Below are 21,720 nucleotides of genomic sequence, written 5' to 3'. Positions count from 1 at the left end.
ACAACACCAGGTTATAGTCCAACAGTTTTATTTGAAAATCACAAGCTTTCGGAGATTATCTCCTTCGTCAGGTGAGTGAGTGGGATTCCTTGAACGTTTCGCATTTATAGTCAGAACAAAAAGTTTGTTAAAAGCTCCATCTAGTGAGCCAGCTGGGAGTTACATAATCTTTGCTAATGACCTGAGTGGTATGAGTTTGAATTTTGCTCAGAGTCTTTGTGTGCACACTCTAGAATCTTTACTAAGACATTGAGCCCTGGTCCTAAGATTTAATCTGGAACAAGCTGTTAAAATTAAAATTCAGAATTTTTGACATGTCACATGCATTTAAGATCAGCTGCATTGGTTTCACATCAACTATGTGACTAGTTAATAGCCTCACTCTTCATTTTCTACCTTTTCTAATCGCAAATCAGTGTTTTCATGTTCCAAGATACATTACCTTATATTTATATTCCTATTAAAATTCATTTGTCATTCCTGAGCACATCTACTTTAATTTGTCAAGATCACTTTGAATGCTAATAATTGCCCTGCTGTTAATTGATATCAGCTTTTAACATTGTTGGAATTAGCCTTCTCTGAGTAATGGGAATAATGGGGCTGAAGACTGATCCGTTTATATTTTCAGTAGTCATTGTTCAGAAGCTAATTCTTCTGCTGTCTATTGCCAAGCCAGTTTTTAACCTAGCTAATTTGTCATTAGTCATGAGGTTTAATGGTATTTTAAAGCCTCATGAGTAGAACTTGAATGAATGTCTTCTGAAAATCCAACTAAATTACTGAATCATTCTTGTCAACTAATTTTGGTAGCCCAAAGAATTCCAGTAGATCCATGCTGTGACTCTCTCTGACTTTTGCAATCCTTGAAGAATATTCATTAGCATTCCTAAAAATGTGCAAGTGTTTTTCACACTAGAAGCATTGGACTAAACAATCTGAAATTTTGGGTTGATGCTTTACTCCTTTTTAAATTTAAAGATGACAATTACTATTTTCCTATCCTTGGGTCCATCCATTTATTTATGAAGGTACCACAATATCAACCAGAACTTTGTATTATTTTCTTAGAATGCCTCCAAGGAAATGACTAAGATTTGGTTTAGGTGCCCTGCAGAGGTTTAAATTTTGAGTTTCTTAATGCCTTCCTTTTCATGTCTGTATATGGTGTAGATGCCTGAACCAAAAGGACAAGTTGAGGAATTGTTTTCAATCTTCACATGAAAACTGATTTAAAGAAAGCAATTAAGAAAATTGCCTGGTCTTCAAGTAATTCTACCAAGTTAGTCTACGTAGTCTTCAACTCTGTTATCTACCTACATAGCTGTAAGAATTTTAGGGTTCATAGTATCACTGTATGGTACAGCACAGAAGGAGACCATTTGGCCTATTGTGCCTGTGCTGACTCTGAAAGAGCTATCCAATTCGATCCACTCCTCTGCTCTTTCCCCATAGCTCTGTAAATGTTTTCCCTTCAAGTATTTATTTAATTCCCTTTTGAAAGTTACGATTGAATCAGCTTCCACCACCCTTTCAGGCATTCCAGATCATCATAACTCGCTGTATTAAAAAAATGTTACCTCATGTCGCCTCTGGCTCTTTTGCCAATCACCTTAAATCTGTGTCCTCTGGTTACCGACCCTTCTGCCACTGGGAAACAGTTTCTCATTTACTGTATCAAAACCCTTCATGATTTTGAACACCTCTATCAAATCTCCTCTCAACCTTCTCTGCTCTAAGGAGAATAAACCCAGCTTCTCCAGTCTCTCCAAATAACTGATGTCCCTCATCCCTGGTCCCATTCTAGTAAATCTCTTTTGCACCCTCTCTCAGCCCTTGACATCCTTCTTTAAAGTGTGGTGCTTAGAATTGAACACAATACTCCAGCTGCAGCCTAACCAGTATTTTATAAAGATTTTGCATAACTTCCTTGCTTTTACACTCTCTGCTTCTGTTAATATATGTAAGGAATCTTACAACACCAGGTTATAGTCCAACAATTTTATTTTAAAATCACAAGCTTTCGGAGATTATCTCCTTCGTCAGGTGAGTGAGTGAAAGGTTCTCAAATCGCATATCTTATATTTGGCTGGGACACGCTCACACCAATCAAACGTGTCATTGGTGTTCAGACAGGTTAGCCATGGAAAACAGTTTTGAATACACAATGGGTCAGATTACAAAGCCAGAGAGAGAGAGAGAGAGAGAGAGAGAGAGAGAGAATGTCCAGTTGTATTAAAAACAGATAACTTTTTTTTCCCTGCTGGTGGGGTTACGTGTAGCGTGACATGAACCCAAGATCCCGGTTGAGGCCGTCCTCATGGGTGCGGAACTTAACGCAAAATCGTCGAGCAGAAATCGATAGCTGTCGTGTGTCTTGAAGGCCGCCTTGGAGAACGCTTACCTGAAGATCGGTGGCTGAATGTCCTTCACTGCTAAAGTGTTCCCCGACTGGGAGGGAACCCTCCTGTCTGGCGATTGTTGCGCGGTGTCCGTTCATCCGTTGTCGCAGTGTCTGCATGGTCTCGCCAATGTACCATGCTCCGGGGTATCCTTTCCTGCAACGTATGAGGTAGACAACGTTGGCCGAGTCACAGGAGTATGAACCATGTACCTGGTGGGTGGTGTCCTCTCGTGTGATGGTGGTATCTGTGTGGATGATCTGGCATGTCTTGCAGAGGTTGCCGTGGCAGGGTTGTGTGGTGTCGTGGACGCTGTTCTCCTGAAAGCTGGGTAGTTTGCTGCGAACGATGGTCTGTTTGAGGTTGGGTGGCTGTTTGAAGGCGAGTAGTGGAGGCGTGGGGATGGCCTTAGCCATCTTTGATGGAGATTTGTGCGTCCAAGAAAGAAACCGATTCTGAGGAGTAGTCCATGGTGAGTTTGATGGTGGAATGGAACTTGTTGATGTTATCGTGTAGTCTCTTCAGTGATTCTTTGCCGTGGGTCCATAGGAAGAAAATGTCGTCTATGTATCTGGTGTATAGCGTTGGTTGGAGGTCCTGTGCAGTCGATGACATGTTGAAGGCTGCGGAGAACATGGCACAGTTTCTCCGCTCTGGGGAAGTACTGGACGATGAAGGTTACTCTGTTTGCGTCCTGTGTTTGTCTTCTGAGGAGGTCTATGCGATTCTTCGCTGTGGCCCGTCGGAACTGTCGATCGACAAGTCGAGCGTCATATCCCGTTCTTACGAGGGTGTCTTTCAGCATCTGCAGGTGTCTATCGCGTTCCTCCTCGTCTGAGCAGATCCTGTGTATTCGTAGGGCCTGTCCATAGGGGATGGCCTCTTTGACGTGGTTAGGGTGGAAGCTGGAAAAGTGGAGCTTCGTGAGGTTGTCCATGGGCTTGTGGTAGAGTGAGGTGCTGAGGTGCCCATCTTTGATGGAGATTTGTGCGTCCAAGAAAGAAACTGATTCTGAGGAGTAGTCCATGGTGAGTTTGATGGTGGGATGGAACTTGTTGATGTTATCGTGTAGTCTCTTCAGTGATTCTTTGCCGTGGGTCCATAGGAAGAAAATGTCGTCTATATATCTGGTGTATAGCGTTGGTTGGAGGTCCTGTGCAGTGAAGAAGTCGTGCTCAAACTTGTGCATGAAAATGTTGGCGTATTGGGGTGCGAATTTGGTCCCCATGGCTGTTCCGTGTGTTTGGGTAAAGAACTGGTTGTCGAAGGTGAAGACATTGTGATCCAGGATGAAGCGGATGAGTTGTAGGATGGCGTCTGGAGATTGGCTGTTATTGGTGTTGAGTACTGAGGCTGTTGCAGCGATGCCGTCATCGTGGGGGATACTGGTGTAGAGTGCCGAGACGTCCATTGTGGTGAGAAGTGTTCCTGGTTCAACTGGTCCGTGGGTACTGAGTTTTTGTAGGAAGTCTGTAGTGTCGCGACAGAAGCTGGGGGTTCCCTATACGATGCGTTTCAGGATGCCCCCGACGTATCCAGAGAGGTTCTCACACAGGGTTCCGTTGCCAGATACGATAGGACGTCCGGATGTGTTGGCTTTGTGTATCTTTGGGAGGCAGTAGAAGTCTCCCACGCGGGGAGTACGTGGGATGAGAGCACGTATGATGCTTTGAAGGTCTGGATCGAAGGTCTTGATCAGTTTGTTGAGCTGATGGGTGTGTTCTTTGGTCGGATCTGCGGGTAACCGTCTGTAGTGTTCCTGGTTGTCCAGTTGTCGGTATGCTTCTTTGCAATAGTCCGTTCTGTTCTGTATGACGATGGCTCCTCCTTTGTCCGCTGGTTTGATGACGATGTTGCGGTTGGTCTTGAGAGCGTTGATGGCGTTGCGTTGTGCTCGGGTGACATTCTGGACTGTCTTCTGAGTGCGGCTGATGAATCTGGCGTTGACGCATCTGACAGCTTGAGCATACATGTCAAGCTTCGGGCAGCGACCCTCCGGAGGAGTCCAGTTTGACTCTTTCTTCTTCGGTTGCTGTACCGCGGATCCCTCTGTCTGCTGTTCCGGATCGTTGATTGTCTCATTGGGTTCGCTGCTGAAATCTTGGGATTTGTGGAAGAATTCCCGGAGTGTCATTCTCCTGATGAATTCCTTTGTGTCCGCCGCGAGACCGATGGGGTCCATTTTGGTGGTGGGGCAGAAATTGAGCCCTCGGCTGAGAACTTCGATTTCGTCTGGTTGAAGGGTGTGGTCGGACCAATTGACGATAGACTTCCCTGTGGTTGCACACCCATGAGGACGGCCTCAACCGGGAAAAAAAAGTTAATCTGTTTTTAATACAACTGGACATTCTCTTTTTTTTCCTCTCTCTCTCTCTGCCTTTTGGGTCTCTTTCTCTATATGGCTTTGTAATCTGACCCATTGTGTATTCAAAACTGTTTTCCATGGCTAACCTGTCTGAACACCAACGACACCTTTGATTGGTGTGAGCGTGTCCCAGCCTAATATAAGATATGCGATTTGAGAACCTTTTACTCACTCACTCACCTGACGAAGGAGATAATCTCCAAAAGCTTATGATTTTAAAATAAAATTGTTGGACTATAACCTAATGTTGTAAGATTCCTTACACTTGTCCACCCCAGTCCATCACCGGCACCTCCACATCTGTTAATATAGCCCAGGATCTCAACTTGTCCTGCCACCATCAAAGATTTGTGTGCATACACCCCCAGATCTCTCTGTTCCTGTACCCCCTTTGAAATGTACCATTTAGTTTATATTGTTTCTCCTAATTTTTCCTTCCAAAATGTATCACTTATCACTTATCTGAATTAAATTTTGTCTCCTATGTGTCTGCCCATTTCACCAGTGTCTCCATGTCCTCCTGAAGTCTGTTAGTATCCTTCACATTGTATACTACATTGCCGAGTTTTGTGTCATCTGCAAACTTTGAAATTATACCCTGTATACCCAAGTCCAGGTCATTAATATATATCATAAAGAGCAATGGTCCTAATACCGACACCTGGGCAACACCATTATATGCTACCCTCCAGCCTGAAAAGCAAACGTTCACCACTACTCTCTGCTTTCTGTCCCTTAGCCAATTTTGTATCCATACTGCCATTGTCCCTTTAATCCCATGGGCTTTAATTTTGCTAACAAGTCTATTATGTGTTACTTTATCAAATGCCTTTTGAAAGTCCATATGCATAACATCAACCGCACTACCCTCGTCAACCCTCTCCGTTACTTCATCAAAGAACTCAATCAAGTTTGTCAAACACTATTTTCCTTCAACAGATCCGTGCTGACTTTCATTTATTATCTCATACTTTTTGAAGTGACAATTAATTTTGTCCCAGGTTATTGTCTAAAAGTTTCCCCTCCACCAACAGTGGGCAGACTGACCTGTAATTGCCGGGTTTATCCCCCTCCCCTTTTTTTTGAACGGGGTGTAATAGTTGCAGTCCCCTAGCACCACTCCCAGAGCTAAGGAGGATTGGAAGATTATGGCCAGCACCTCTGTAATTTCCACCCATACTTCCTTCAGCAACCTAGGAAGCATTCCATCTGGACCGGGTGACTTATCTACTTTAAGTACGACTAGCCTTTTTAGTACCTCCTCTATCAATTTTTAGCCCATCCTGTATCTCAATTACCTCCTCTTTTACTGTGACTTTGGCTGCATCTTCCTTAGTAAAGACGGATGCAAAGTACTTATTTAGCACCTTAGCCATGTCTTCTGCCTCCATGCGTAGATCTCCTTTTTGGTCCCAAATCGACCCCACCCTTCCTCTTACTACCCGTTTACCATTTGTATACCTATATAAGACTTTTGGATTCTCCTTTTATGTTAACTGCCTGTCTATTCTCATACTCTCTCTTTGCCCCTCTTAATTCCTTTTTCACTTCTCTGTAGTTTCTCTGTTCAAACTGGTTCTCACTTGTATTATCAACCTGACATCTGTCATACACCCCCTTTTCCTGCTTCACCTTACTTTCTCTCTGTTTTGTCACTTTGGGAGCTCTGGCTTTCGTTGCCCTACCTTCCCCCTCGTGGGAATGTACCTAGAATGTACCTGAACCATCTCCTCTTTAAAGGCTGCCCATTGTTCGATCACAGTTTTGCCTGCCAATCTTGGATTCCAGTTTACCTGGGCCAGGTCCGTTCTCAACCCACTGAAATTGGCCCTCCTCCAATTAAGTATCTTTACTCTAGATTGCTCCTTGTCCTTTTCCATAATTAATCGAAACCTTATGATACTATGATCACTGTTCCCCCACTGACACTTGCTTCACTTGACCCACTTCATTCCCCAGAACGAGATCCAGCAATCCTCATTGGGCCGGCAACATATTTCCTGAACACCTTGTATCCAGGTACATTAAGTACCCTGCCCTTTTTTTGAGCCAGGTCTCCGTTATCGCCACTACATCATATTCCCATGTGGCTATTTGCGCCTGCAGCTCACCAACCTTATTTATCACGCTTTTTGCGTTTATACACGCGCACTCTGAATCTATCTTAGACCTTCTTGTAGCCTCTCTTAGTCTGATCCCATTTGATACTATACTATTTCTTCCACTAGTGCCATCTGTCTCTTCCAATCCGTTGTGCACTTTGTTTCTCCTTTCTAATGCGACATCCTGGTGCCCATCCCTCTGCCGAATTAGTTTAAACCACCCCACCACCGCGACCCCCCCCCCCACAGCACTAGCGAACCTCCCTGCGAGGACATTGGTCCCAACTCTGTTGAGGTGCAACCCGTCCTTCCTGCCCCAGAACTGGTCCCAATGCCCCATGAATCTGAAGCCCTCCTTGCACCATGTCTCTAGCCACGCATTAACCTGCCGTATCTTCCTATTTCTATACTCACTAGTGCATGGGACTGGGGGTAATCCAGAGATTGGTACCTTTTTGAGGTCCTGCTTTTTAACTTCCTCCCTAGCTCCTGAAAGACTTTCGAACGTCGTTGGTACCCACGTGAACCGCGACTTCTGGCTGTTCCCCTTCCCCTGCCCCCCCACACAGAATGTTCTGCACCCTCTCCGTGATGTTCTTTACCCTGGGAGCAGGAAGGCAACACACCATGCAGGACTCACGTCGACAGTCACAAACGCCTGTCTGCCCCCCTGACTATCGAATCCCCTGTGATTACTGCATTTCTACACTTAACACTGCCCCCCTGTGCAGTCCATTGCCCCATGGTGACTGGCCAGGACTGCACTCCTTCGAGGTATCGTCACCCTCACTGATAATCAATGCAGAATACCGGTTTGCGAGTGCCACACACCCAGAAGATTCCTGCATTGCCTGCCTCTTCCTGCCCTTTCGGATGGCCACCCACATGCTATCCTGAACTCTCTGTGGCTGCGGGATGACCACCTCCTGGAACGTATGATCCAGGAAACCTTCAGCCTCCCTTATGCTTTGCAGTGACTTCATCTGCCCCTCAAGCTCGGAAACTCTCAGCTTGAGCTCGAGCAACTAGAGTCATTTCCTGCATTTGTGGCCCTCCAGGACACATGAAGCATCCTGAAGTTCCCACGTGGCACAGGAATTGTAGACAATGTGGCATTGCTGCAGGAATTCCTCAGGGCAGAGTCCTAGGCCCAACCATCTTCAGCTGCTTCATCAATGACCTTCCTTCCATCATAAGGTCAGAAATGGGGATGTTCGCTGATGATTGCACAGTGTTCAGTTCCATTCGCAACCCCTCAAATAATGAAGCAGTCCGAGCCCGCATGCAGCAAGACCTGGACAACATCCAGGCTTGGGCTCATAAGTGGCAAGTAACATTCGCGCCAGGCAATGACCATCTCCAACAAGAGAGAGTCTAACCACCTCCCCTTTACATTCAACGGCATTACCATCGCTGAATCCCCCACCATCAACATCCTGGGGGGTCACCATTGACCAGAAACTTAACCGGACCCGCCATATAAATACTGTGGCTACAAGAGCAGGTCAGAGGCTGCGTATTCTGCGTTGAGTGACTCACCCCCTGACCCCCCAAAGCCTTTCCACCATCTACAAGGCACAAGTCAGGAGTGTGATGGAATACTGTCCACTTGCCTGGATGAGTGCAGCTCCAACAACAGTCGAAGCTCGACACCATCCAGGACAAAGCAGCCTGCTTGATTGGCACCCCATCCACCACCCTAAACATTCACTCCCTTCACCACCGGCGCACCATGACTGCAGTGTGTACCATCCACAGGATGCACTGCAGCAACTCGCCAAGGCTTCTTCGACAGCACTTCCCAAACCCATGACCTCTACCACCTAGAAGGACAAGAGCAGCAGGCACATGGGAACAATACCACCCGCACGTTCCCCTCCAAGTCTCACACCATCCCAACTTGGAAATATATCGCCGTTCCTTCATCGTCGCTGGGTCAAAACCCTGGACCTCCCTTCCTAATAGCACTGTGGGCAGAGTAAAAGGACGAGGCAGGTAGAGCAGGAGTCCCCTGGGGCCATCTTCCTCTCAAACAGATATTCTGCTTTGGATCCTGTTGGGGGAGATGGCTTATCAGGGGAAAGCAGCAAGAGCCAAGTTCGTGGCACCACGGGTGGCTCTGCTGCACAGGAGGGGAGGAAGAAGAGTGGCAGGGCTATAGTGATAGGGGATTCAATTGTAAGGGGAACAGATAGGCGTTTTTGCAGCCGCAAACGTGACTCCAGGATGGTATGTTGCCTCCCTGGTGCTCGGGTCAAGGATGTCGCGGAGCGGCTGCAGGGCATTCTGGAGCGGGAGGGTGAACAGCCCGTAGTCGTGGTCCATATTGGTACGACATAGGTAAAAGAAGGGATGAGGTCCAGCAAAGTGAATTAAAAGTAAATTAAAAAGCAGGACTTCGAAGGCAGTGATCTCAGGATTACTACCGGTGCCACGTGCTAGTGAGTGTAGGAACAGGAGAATAGACCGGATGAATGCGTGGCTGCAGGGATGGTGTAGGAGGGAGGGATTTGGATTCCTGGGACATTGGGACCGGTTCTGGGGAAGGTGGGACTTGAACAAGCGTGACGGGTTACACCCGAGCAGGACCACCACCAATGTCCTCGCGGGGGTGTTTGCTAGTGCTGTTGGGGAAGGTTTAAACTAGAGTGGCAGGGGGATGGGAACCTGAGCGGGGAGTCAGAAGGGAACAAAGTTGAGAGCAGCAAGAGAGGGGAAGACCCAGGGGAAATTTACAATACAAATAGTACAAACAGTTGTTCAAGAACAAGTGAAAGGGAAAAGCGTAGAGCAGCAGAAAGAAAGTGTACTTTAGGCACTGCAGATAAAGTAAAAACGAGAAGGTGTAAGGCGATTAACCCAGCATCAAAGGTGAAGGTCAGGTTAGAGTGTGTGGCCCAACTCAGAGTTCTATATACAAATGCACGGAGTATAAGGAATAAATTAAATGAACTACAGGTTCAAATTCAAATTGGAGGGTATGACATGATAGCTATTATGGAGACATGGCTGCAGGATGGTCAGAATTGGGAACTAAATATACCAGGTTATAAGGTCGACAGGAGAGATATGGAAGAGGGGGAGGAGTAGCCTTAATGATTAGAGATGAAATCACTTCAATGATAAAGGAGGATATAACGAGGGCTAAGCAGCCAACAGAGACCTTATGGGTTGAATTGAGAATTAGGAAAGGATCTAAGACTATAGTGGGAGTTGTATATAGGAGCCCTGGCAGCAGCTCCGAGTGCTAGATTGTATAAATGCCGAGATTAGACAAGCGTGTAAGAAAGGCATAGTGGTCTTAATGGGGGACTTTAACCTTCACATAGATTGGGAAAAGCAGACTAGCAACTGTCAGAAAGGTAGCGAATTTCTTGAATGTGTCAGATAGTTTTCTACAGCCGTATGTCCTGGAGGCAACAAGGGGGCAAGCCATACTAGATTGAGTAATGAATAATGAACCAGATTTAGTTAACGGTTTAACTGTGCGTGAACATCTATCCATTAGTGAGCATAACATGATCGAGTTCAATGTAGTGTTTGAAAGGGAAAAAGTGCATCAGCTGCTAAGATTCTAGACTTGGGCAAGGCCGACTTCAATGGGATGAGACAGAGACTGTCCACAGTAAATTGGGCAAATCTGTTAATGGGTAAAATGACTGATGATCAGTGGGAAATGTTTAAAGAAACATTTAATGTGATACAGAATCGGTTTATACCCCTGAGGGGCAAGAACTCTACTTGCCAAAAAAAACAGCCATGCACAACTAAAGAGGTGAGGGACAGTATAAGACGTAAGGAAAGGGCATACAAAAAGGCAAAAAATGGCACAGATCCTGGCGAATGGGAAAGATACAAAGATCAACAAAGGGTCACAAAACAGATAGTAAGAGCTACAAAAAGAGTGTATGAAAAGAAACTTGCAAGGGATATCAAAACAAATATGAAGAACTTTTATAGTTATTTTAGGAAAAAGAGGTTGGTCAGGAGCAGTGATGGCCCCTTAAAAACAAAGTGGGGATATTGTCATTGACAATGGGGAAATGGCGGACATGTTGAATAATTACTTTGCATCAGTATTTACAATAGAAAAAGAGGATAGCATGCCGGAAATCCCAAGAAAACTTATATTGAATCGGGGACAGGGATTCAATAAAATTAACATAGGTAAAACAACAGTAATGAAGAAAATAATAGCACGAAAGAGTGACAAATCCTCAGAACCAGATGGTTTCCATCCCAGGGTTTTAAAGGAAGTAGATGAGCACGTTGCGGATGCCCTAACTATAATCTTTCAAAGTTCTCTAGAGTCAGGAACTGTCCCTTTTAGATTGGAAAATTGCAAATGTCACTCCGCTTTTTAAGGAAGGAGAGAGAGGGAAACCGGGGAATTAGAGACCAGTTAGCCTAATATCTGTTGTGGGGAAAATGCTGGAGTCTATAATTAAGGATAGGGTGACTGAACACCTTGAGAATTTTCAGTTAATCAGAGAGAGCCAGCATGGATTTGTGAAAGGTTGGTCGTGCCTGACAAACCTGATTGAATTTTTTGAAGAGGTGACGAAAGTAGTGGACAGGGGAATGTCAATGGATGTTATTTATATGGACTTCCAGAATTTGATAAGGTCCCACATAAGAGACTGTTAGCTAAGATAGAAGTCCATGGAATCGAGGGAAAAGTACGGACTTGGTTAGGAAGTTGGCTGAGCGAAAGGCGACAGAGAGTAGGGATAATGGGAAGGTACTCACATTGGCAGGATGTGACTAGTGGAGTCCCGCAGGGATCTGTCTTGGGGCCTCAATTATTCACACTATTTATTAACGACTTAGATGAAGGCATAGAAAGTCTCATCTTTCTTATTCAATTGCCATTTGCGGAAGAGAGTTCCAAACTTCTACCACCCTTTGTGTGTAGAAATGTTTTCTAATCTCGCTCCTGAAAGGAGATTGGTGGCATTGTAAGCAGTGTAGATGAAAACATAAAATTACAAAGGGATATTGATAGATTAGGTGAATGGGCAAAACTGTGGCAAATGGAATTCAATGTAGATAAATGTGAGGTCATCTACTTTGGATCAAAAAAGGATAGAACAGGGTACTTTCTAAATGGTAAAAAGTTTAAAAACAGTGGATGTCCAAAGGGACTTAGGGGTTCAGGTCCATAGATCATTGAAGTGTCATGAACAGGTGCAGAAAATAATGACGAAGGCTAATGGAATGCTGGCCTTTATATCTAGAGTACAAGGGGGCAGAAGTTATGCTGCAGCTATACAAAACCCTGGTTAGACAGCACCTGGAGTACTGGGAGCAGTTCTGGGCACCGCACCTTCGGAAGGACATATTGGCCTTGGAGGGAGTGCAGCGTAGGTTTACTAGAATGATACCCGGACTTCAAGGGTTAAGTTACGAGGAGAGGTTACACAAATTGGGGTTGTATTCTCGAGTTTCGAAGGTTAAGGGGTGATCTGATCGAAGTTTATAAGATATTAAGGGGAACGGATAGGGTGGAGAGAGAGAAACTATTTCCGCTGGTTGGGGATTCTAGGAGCAGGGGGCACAGTCCAAAAATTAGAGCCAGACCTTTCAGGAGCGAGATTAGAAAACACTTCTACACCCAAAGGGTGGTAGAAGTTTGGAACTCTCTTCTGCAAACGGCAATTGATACTAGCTCAATTGCTAAATTTAAATCTGAGATAGCTAGCTTTTTGGCAACCAAAGGTATTAAGGGATATGGGCCAAAGGCAGGTATATGGAGTTAGATTATAGACCAGCCATGATCTTATCAAATGGCGGAGCAGGCACGAGGGGCTGAATGGCCTACTCATGTTCCTACGTGGGAGAACCTTCACCACACGGACTGCAGCGGTTGAAGAAGGCGGCTCACCACCACCTTCTCAAGGGCAATTAGGGATGGACAATAAATGCCGGCCTTGCCAGCGAAGCCCACATCCCATGAACGAATATTTTTTAAAAAGTGTCTCAGCTGCCCATCCATTATATTTAGAATTTTTTTTCTTAACTCCCTATTATTAATTTAATTACTGTTTACCTAACCCGTTTAACCTACCCTTTTATTCTGGGTCTCTCAGAGCTCCTCCTTTCTGGTCACTGTGATGCCACTCTCTGTTAGTGAATGGGGCTCTCGCTGCCGCTCCCCTTGTTCTCCTGGTACCGCTCTCGCCGCCGCCCCCCTCGATCCCCCGGCATCTGACAAATTAGCTGGATATTTGGCAGGGGCTGGTTTAGGTGTTCTCTCTTAGCTGCAGCTACTGTTTGACCGCTTAGCGGCTCTGGAGCTGCGGATGGACTCACTTTGGAGCATCCGCGATGCTGAGAAAGTCGTGGATAGCACGTTAGTGAGTTGGTCACACCACAGATAAAAATTACTGAGGGAGATGGTGAATGGGTGACCAACAGACAGAGGAAGAGTAGGAAGGCAGTGCAGGGGTCCCCTGCGGTCATCTCCCTCCAAAACAGGTATACCGTTTTGGATACTGTTGGGGGAGATGGCTCACCAGGGGAAGGTGGCAGTGGCCAGGTTCATGGCACCGTGGCTGGCTCTGCTGCACAGGAGGGCAGGAGAAAGAGTGGCAGAGCTATAGTGATAGGGGACTCGATTGTAAGGGGAATAGTCAGGCGTTTCTGCGGACGCAACCGAGACTCCAGGATGGTATGTTGCCTCCCTGGTGCAAGGGTCAGGGATGTCTCGGAGTGGCTGCAGGACATTCTGGAGGGGGAGGGTGAACAGCCAGTTGTCGTGGTGCATATAGGCCCCAACGATATAGGTAAAAAACAGGATGAGGTCCTACAAGCTGAATTTAGGGAGTTAGGAGTTAAACTAAAAAGTAGGACCTCAAAGGTAGTAATCTCAGGATTGCTACCAGTGCCACGGGCTAGTCAGAGTAGGAATGACAGGATAGCTAGGATGAATACGTGGCTTGAGAGATGGTGCAAGAGGGAGGGATTCAAATTTCTGGGCCATTGGAACCGGTTCTGGGGGAGGTGGGACCAGTACAAATTGGACGGTCTGCATCTGGGCAGGACTGGAACCAATGTCCTGGGGGAGTGTTTGCTAGTGCTGTTGGGGAGGGTTTAAACTAATGTGGCAGGGGGATGGGAACCGATGCAGGAAGTCAGTGGGAAGTAAAGTGGTGACAGAAACAAAAGGCAGTAAGGGAGAGTGTACAGAACATGACCGGACAGATGGTCTGAGAAAGCAGGGCAAAGACCAAGGGAAGTCTAGATTAAACTGCATTTATTTCAATGCAAGAAGTTTGATGGGCAAGGCAGATGAACTCAGGGCATGGATGGGTACATGGGACTGGGATGTTATAGCTATTACTGAAACATGGCTAAGGGAGGGGCAGGACAGGCAGCTCAATGTTCCAGGGTACAGATGCTATAGGAAAGATAGAGCAGGAGGTAAGAGAGGAGGGGGAGTTGCGTTCTTGATTAGGGAGAACATCACGGCAGTAGTGAGAGGGGATATATCCGAGGGTTCACCCACTGAGTCTATATGGGTAGAACTGAAAAATAAGAAGGGAGAGATCACTTTGATAGGATTGTACTACAGACCCCCAAATAGTCAACGGGAAATTGAGGAGCAATATGTGAGGAGATTACAGACAGCTGCAAGAAAAATAGGGTGGTAATAGTAGGGGACTTTAACTTTCCCAACATTGACTGGGACAGCCATTGCAACAGGGGCTTGGATGGAGAGAAATTTGTTGAGCGTATTCAGGAGGAATTTCTCATTCAGTATGTGGATGGCCCGACTAGAGAGGGGGCAAAACTTGACCTCCTCTTGGAAAATAAGGAAGGGCAGGTGACAGAAGTGTTAGTGAGGGATCACTTTGGGACCAGTGATCATAATTCCATTAGTTTTAAGATAGCTATGGAGAATGATAGGTCTGGCCCAAAAGTTAAAATTCTAAATTGGGGAAAGGCCAATTTTGATGGTATTAGACAGGAACTTTCAGAAGTTGATTGGGAGAGTCTGTTGGCAGGCAAAGGGACGTCTGGTAAGTGGGAGGCTTTCAAAAGTGTGTTAACCAGGGTTCAGGGTAAGCACATTCCTTATAAAGTGAAGGGCAAGGCTGGTAGAAGTAGGGAACCTTGGATGACTCGGGAGATTGAGGCCCTAGTCAAAAAGAAGGAGGAGGCATATGACATGCATAGACAACTGGGATCAAGTGGATCCCTTGAAGAGTATAGAGATTGCCGGAGTAGAGTTAAGAGAGAAATCAGGAGGGCAAAAAGGGGACATGAGATTGCTTTGGCAGATAAGGCAAAGGAGAATCCAAAGAGCTTCTACAAATACATAAAGGGCAAAACAGTAACTAGGGAGAGAGTAGGGCCTCTTAAGGATCAACAAGGTCATCTATGTGCGGAACTACAAGAGATGGGTGAGATCCTGAATGACTATTTCACATCGGTATTTACGGTTGAGAAAGGCATGGATGTTGGGGTACTTGGGGAAATAAATAGTGATGTCTTGAGGAGTGTACATATTACAGAGAGGGAGGTGCTGGAAGTCTTAACACGCATCAAGGTAGATAAATCTCCGGGACCTGATGAAATGTATCCCAGGACGTTATGGGAGGTTAGGGAGGAAATTGCGGGTCCCCTAGCAGAGATATTTGAATCATCGACAGCTACAGGTGAGGTGCCTGAAGATTGGAGGGTAGCAAATGTTGTGCCTTTGTTTAAGAAGGACGGCAGGGAAAAGCCTGGGAACCACAGACCGGTGAGCCTGACATCTGTAGTGGGTAAGTTGTTAGAGGGTATTCTGAGAGACAGTATCTACAGGCATTTGGAGAGGCAGGGACTGATTAGGAACAGTCAGCATGGTTTTGTGAGTGGAAAATCATGTCTCTCGAATTTGATTGAGTTTTTTGAAGGGGTAACCAAGAAGATAGATGAGGGCTGTGCAGTAGACGTGGTCTACATGGACTTTAGCAAAGCCTTTGACAAGGTACCGCATGGTAGGTTGTTACATAAGGTTAAATCTCACGGGATCCAAGGTGAGGTAGCCAATTGGATACAAAATTGGCTTGACGACAGAAGACAGAGGGTGGTTGTGGAGGGTTGTTTTTCAAACTGGAGGCCTGTGACCAGTGGTGTGCCTCAGGGATCGGTGCTGGGTCCGCTGTTATTTGTTATTTATATTAATGATTTGGATGAGAATTTAGGAGGCATGGTTAGTAAGTTTGCAGATGACATCAAGATTGGTGGCATTGTGGACAGTGAAGAAGGTTATCTAGGATTGCAACGGGATCTTGATAAATTGGGCCAGTGGGCCAATGAATGGCAGATGGAGTTTAATTTAGATAAATGTGAGGTGATGCATTTTGGTAGATCGAATCGGGCCAGGACCTACTCCGTTAATAGGGCGTTGGGGAGAGTTACAGGACAAAGAGATCTAGGAGTACAGGTTCATAGCTCCTTGAAAGTGGAGTCACAGGTGGATAGGGTGGTGAAGAAGGCATTCGGCATGCTTGGTTTCATTTGTCAGAACATTGAATACAGGAGTTGGGATGTCTTGTTGAAGTTGTACAAGACATTAGTAAGGCCACACTTGGAATACTGTGTACAGTTCTGGTCACCCTATTATAGAAAGGATATTATTAAACTAGAAAGAGTGCAGAAAAGATTTACTAGGATGCTACCGGGACTTGATGGTTTGACTTATAGGGAGAGGTTAGATATACTGGGACTTTTTCCCCTGGAGAGTAGGAGGTTTTGGGGGTGATCTTATAGAAGTCTATAAAATGAGGGGCACAGATAAGGTAGATAGTCAAAATCTTTTCCCAAAGGTAGGGGAGTCTATAACGAGGGGGCATAGATTTAAGGTGAGAGGGGAGAGATACAAAAGGGTCCAGAGGGGCAATTTTTTCACTCAAAGGGTGGTGAGTGTCTGGAACGAGCTGCCAGAGGCAGTAGTAGAGGCGGGTACAATTTTGTCTTTTAAAAAGCATTTGGACAGTTACATGGGTAAGATGGGTATAGAGGGATATGGGCCAAGTGCAGGCAATTGGGACTAGCTTAGTGGTATAAACTGGGCGACATGGACATGTTGGGCCGAAGGGCCTGTTTCCATGTTGTAGATTCTATGATTCTATAAACAAGCGCACACCTATGGGAGTGATTTGAGACACTTAACCCAAGAAAACTATATCTGGAGTAAAAATCCCAAAATGTAACAGTGGAATTTTCTGTTAAAAATTGTCAATATTTTGATGGAGTATTGGGAGTGTACATCTTCGTAATTTGAGATTTGTGTTGCTGTTTCTTCTCCTGATCATTTACAAGATCCAGTTGAAAGGTACGAGAAAAAGTTTAATTGCTTCAAAGTAACTGGAGAAATGTTGCTTCACATTGGGCTGTGCTGTCATAACTTGGTGTTTCAAGTAGGGCATCGGAAGAGGAGTCGGCCATTTAGCCCCTCGAGCCCGTTCTGCCATTAAGTGAGGTCATGGCTGATTTGTACCCTAACTTTGTTTACCCGTCTTGACTCCATATCCCTTAATACTCTTGGCTAACAAAAATCTATTGATCTCAGATTTAAAATGATTGGTTGAGCTAGCTTTTTGTGGGAGAGTGTTCCACACTTATACCATCCTTTGGGTGAAGAAGTGTTTCCTAATTTCTCTCCTGAATGGCCTGGCTCTGATTTTAAGGTTATGTCTACCCGTCCTAGATTCCCCCACCAGCGGAAAAAGTTTCTATCTACCCTATCAATTCCTTTCAAAATCCTTAAAAACTCAATCAAATCAGCCATTACCCGTCTATATTACAGGTAATACAGGCCTAGTTTACGGAATCTAACCTCATAATTTAAATCTTGAAGCCCTGATAACGTTCTTTTGAATCTGCACTGCACTCCTTCCAAGGCCAATATATCCTTTCTAAGGTGCGCTGCCCAGAACTGTCTACAGTACTCCAGATGTGGTCTAACCAGGGCTTTGTTCAGCTGTAACAAAACTTCCTCCCCTGTTATATTCTAGCCTTCTAGTTCTAAAGGCTTACATTCTATTTGCCTTTTGGATTATTTTTTGTACGTGACTACTACATTTTAGTGACCTGCCTACATGGACCCCTAAATATCTTTGGACTTTCACTGTTCCTGGCTTTTCACCATTTAAAAAATACTCTGATCTATCGTTTTTTGGTCCAAAATGGATGACCTCACACTTACCTGCATTGAAATCCATCTGCCACAGTTTTGCCCACTCACATAATCTATCAATTTCTCTGTAATTTTATGCTCCTGTCTGCACTACTTACTAATCTTTGTGTCATTGGCTTCATCAATGACCTTCCCTCTATCATATGGTCAGAAATGGGCATGTTCGCTGATGATTGCACAGTGTTCAGTTCCATTCGCAACCCCTCAAATAATGAAGCAGTCCGAGCCCGCATGCAGCAAGACCTGGACAACATCCAGGCTTGGGCTCAAAAGTGGCAAGTAACATTCGCACCAGACAAGTGCCAGGCAATGACCATCTCCAACAAGAGAGAGTCTAACCACCTCCCCATGACATTCAACAGCAGTACCATCGCTGAATCCTGTGCCATCAACATCCTGGGGGTCACCATTGACCAGAAACTTAACTGGACCAGCCATATAAATACTGTGGCTGCAAGAGCGGGTCAGAGGCTGGGTATTCTGTGGCGAGTGACTCACCTCCTGACTCCCCAAAGCCTTTCCACCACCTACAAGGCACAAGTCAGGAGTGTGATAGAAAACATTAAAAATAGGAGCAAGGGTAGGCCCTTCGGGCCAGCTCCGCCATTCAGAATGATCATGGCTGATCGTCTAACTCCGTACTCTGTTCCTGCTGATACTCTCCACTTGCCTGGATGAGTGCAGCTCCAACAACACTCAAGAAGCTCGACGCCACCCAGGACAAAGCAGCCCGCTTGATTGGCACCCCATCTACCACTCTAAACATTCACTCCCTTCATCAGTGGCGCACCATGGTTGCAGAGTGTCCCATCCACAGGATGCATTGCAGCAACTCGCCAAGGCTTCTTCGACAGCGCCTCCCAAACACGCGACCTCTACCATCTAAAAGAACAAGGGCAGCAGGCACGTGGGAACAACAACACCACCTGCATGTTCCCCTCCAAGTCACACACCATCCCGACTTGGAAATATATTGCCGTTCCTTCGTCGTCGTTGTGTCAAAATCCTGGAACTCCCTACCTATCAGCATTATGAGAGAACCTTCACCACACGGACTGCAGCGGTTCAAGGCGGCGGCTCACCACCACCTTCTCCAGGGCAATTAGAGATGAGCAATAAATGCTGGCCTTGCCAGTGACGCCCACAACCCATGAACGTATTAAAAAAAAAACTTGGACACTTTGCTCTCTATTGTGTTACATAAGCCCTTAATAAATATAGTGAATAGTTGAGACCACAGCACAGATCCTTGTGTGACACCACTAGTCACTTCCTTCCCATCCGAGTACATACCCATTATCCCTGCTCTCTATCTTCTGCTGCCTAACCAACCTCCTAACTAAGTCAATAATATGTCTTCAATTCCATGAGCTTTAATTTTAGCTCACAGTCTCTTATATGGAACCTTATTGAATGCCTTCTGGGAGTCCATATAAACATGTCCATAGACATTCCCATCTGTTACTTTAGTTACTTTCTCAAAAATTTCAATTAGGTTTGTTAGACACGCTCTACCCTTTACAAATTCATGTTGGCTCTCCAATCAGGTCCAATTTCTCTAAGTGCTATGTCACTCTGGCCTTAATTATAGATTCCAATAACTTCCTCAACAGATGTTAGATTAACAGGTCTATAATTTCCTGCTTTCTCTCTCACCTTTCTTAAATAGAAGAGTTACATCTGCAATTTTCCAATCTAAAGGGATAATTCCTGAATTGAGAGCTTTGGAAGATTATAGCTGAAGCACCTGCAATTTCCTCCAGTACTTCCTTTAAAACCCTGGAAGGAAACAATCAGGTCCTGGGGATTTGTCAGTCTTTGTGCTGTTATTTTTTCTCATTGTTTTCTTGCTTGCGTTAATAACTTTAGTGAGTTCCAGTCCTTGATTTGTTGTTAGTTTCCCTGGAATGTCAGGTATGTTATCCTCTTCCTCTACTGTGAATATGGCACAGTGCTTCCTGGTACCACCATTTGGCTCTTGAGAACTCACTTCTTATGCTAGAATTTATCTATTTAGCTTTGGATGCCTTAATGGCATTGGATAAAGCATTTAACTTGAAAGCTTACAATGCTAAATTGAAACTAGATGGTGCTAAAATAAAGAGCCCAGCCCTCCAGGGTTAAATATTCTAACTATTCTAACTTATCTGTAGTTTTCACGTACTCAGTCTGTAACTTAATTCATTGAAAGGTGTTATGTTAGCTGTTGCATCCCATCGCCTGCCTGTTGGTTGGTTGTAAATTCAATTTTGGGAACATCCAGTGATGTGCGGGTTTGTTCAAAATTTAAAAACCTGTGTTTGACCTGAGATCAAAAAGGTAAACAACGTGTGGAGGTGGAAGATGTGGGTGTGGTTCTTAATGAATACTTTGCTTCTGTCTTCACAAAGGAGAGGGATGATTGAATTGAAGTTAAGGAGGAGGATTGTGTCATATTGGATGGGATAAACATGGTGAGAGAGGAAGTATTAAGGGGATTAGCATCTTTGAAAGTGGATAAATCACTGGGGCGGGATGAAATGTATCCCAGGCTGTTAAAAGAAGCCAGGGAGGGAATAGTGGAGGCTTTAACAATCATTTTCCAACTGGATACAGATGTTTTTTTTATTCATTCATGGGATATGGGCGTCGCTGGCGTAGCCGGCATTTAGTGCCAGAGGGTTGGAGGACTGCTAGTGTTGTACCGTTTTTTAAAAAGGGAGTGAAGGATAGACCGAGTAATTACTGGCCAGTCAGTCTAACCTGGGTGATGGGCAAATTATTGGAATCAATTCTGAGGAACAGGATAAACTGTTACTTAGAAAGGCATGGACAAATCAAGGACAGTCAGCACGGATTTGTTAAGGGGAGGTCGCGCCTGATTAACTTGATTGAATTTTTCGAGGAGGTGACCAGGAGGATCGATGAGGTTAGCGCAATTGATATAGTCTACATGGATTTTAGCAAGGCTTTTGACGAGGTCCCACATGGCAGATTGGTCAAAAAAGTAAAAGCCCATGGGATCCAAGGGAATGTGGCAAATTGGATCCAAAATTGGCTCAGTGGCAGGAAGTGAAGGGTTATGGTCGATGGATGTTTTTGCGACTGGAAGGCTGTTTCCAGTGGGGTGCCGCAGGGCTTGGCACTAGAACTTTAGCTTTTTGTGGTATACATTGATGATTTGGACTTAATCATGCCCCCTACATTTAAGAAATTTGCGGATGGCACAAAGATAGGCTGTGTGGTTGATAGTGAGGAGGAAAGTTGTAGACTGCAGGAAGATATCAATGGACTGGTCAGATGGGCAGAAAGGTGGCAAATGGAGTTCATTCCGGAGAAGTGTGAGGGAATGCATTTGGGGAGAGCAAACAAGGCAAGGGAGTACACAATAAATGGGAGGATACTGAGAGGTGTAGAGGAAGTGAGGGACCTTGGAGTGCATGTCCACAAATCCCTGAAGGTAGCAGGACAGGTAGATAAGGTGGTTAATAAGTCATATGGAATGCTTTCCTTTATTAGCCGAGGCATAGAATATAAAAGCAAGGATGTTAAGCTGGAAGTGTATAAAACACTAGTTTGGCCACAGCTTGAGTAAAGCGCACAGTTCTGGTCACCACATTACAGGAAGGATATAATTGCACTAGAGAGGGTGCAGAGGAGATTTACAAGGATGTTGCCAGGACT

At 45.2% G+C, this 21,720-nt stretch overlaps 1 protein-coding gene across 1 annotated transcript in view; it reads left to right on the top strand.

The window, feature by feature from the left end:
- vapal (VAMP (vesicle-associated membrane protein)-associated protein A, like) overlaps nt 1-21,720 on the top strand; it is a 107,405-nt gene that overhangs the window by 68,511 nt on the left and 17,174 nt on the right. The gene's annotated exons all lie outside the window — the stretch shown is intronic.

This window comes from Heptranchias perlo, chromosome 3 (genome assembly GCF_035084215.1).
Source record: "Heptranchias perlo isolate sHepPer1 chromosome 3, sHepPer1.hap1, whole genome shotgun sequence".
In the NCBI taxonomy this organism is placed as follows: domain Eukaryota; kingdom Metazoa; phylum Chordata; class Chondrichthyes; order Hexanchiformes; family Hexanchidae; genus Heptranchias; species Heptranchias perlo.
The sequence above is the reverse complement of the archived record's forward strand: the minus strand, read 5'-3'. Positions and strand labels throughout refer to the sequence as shown.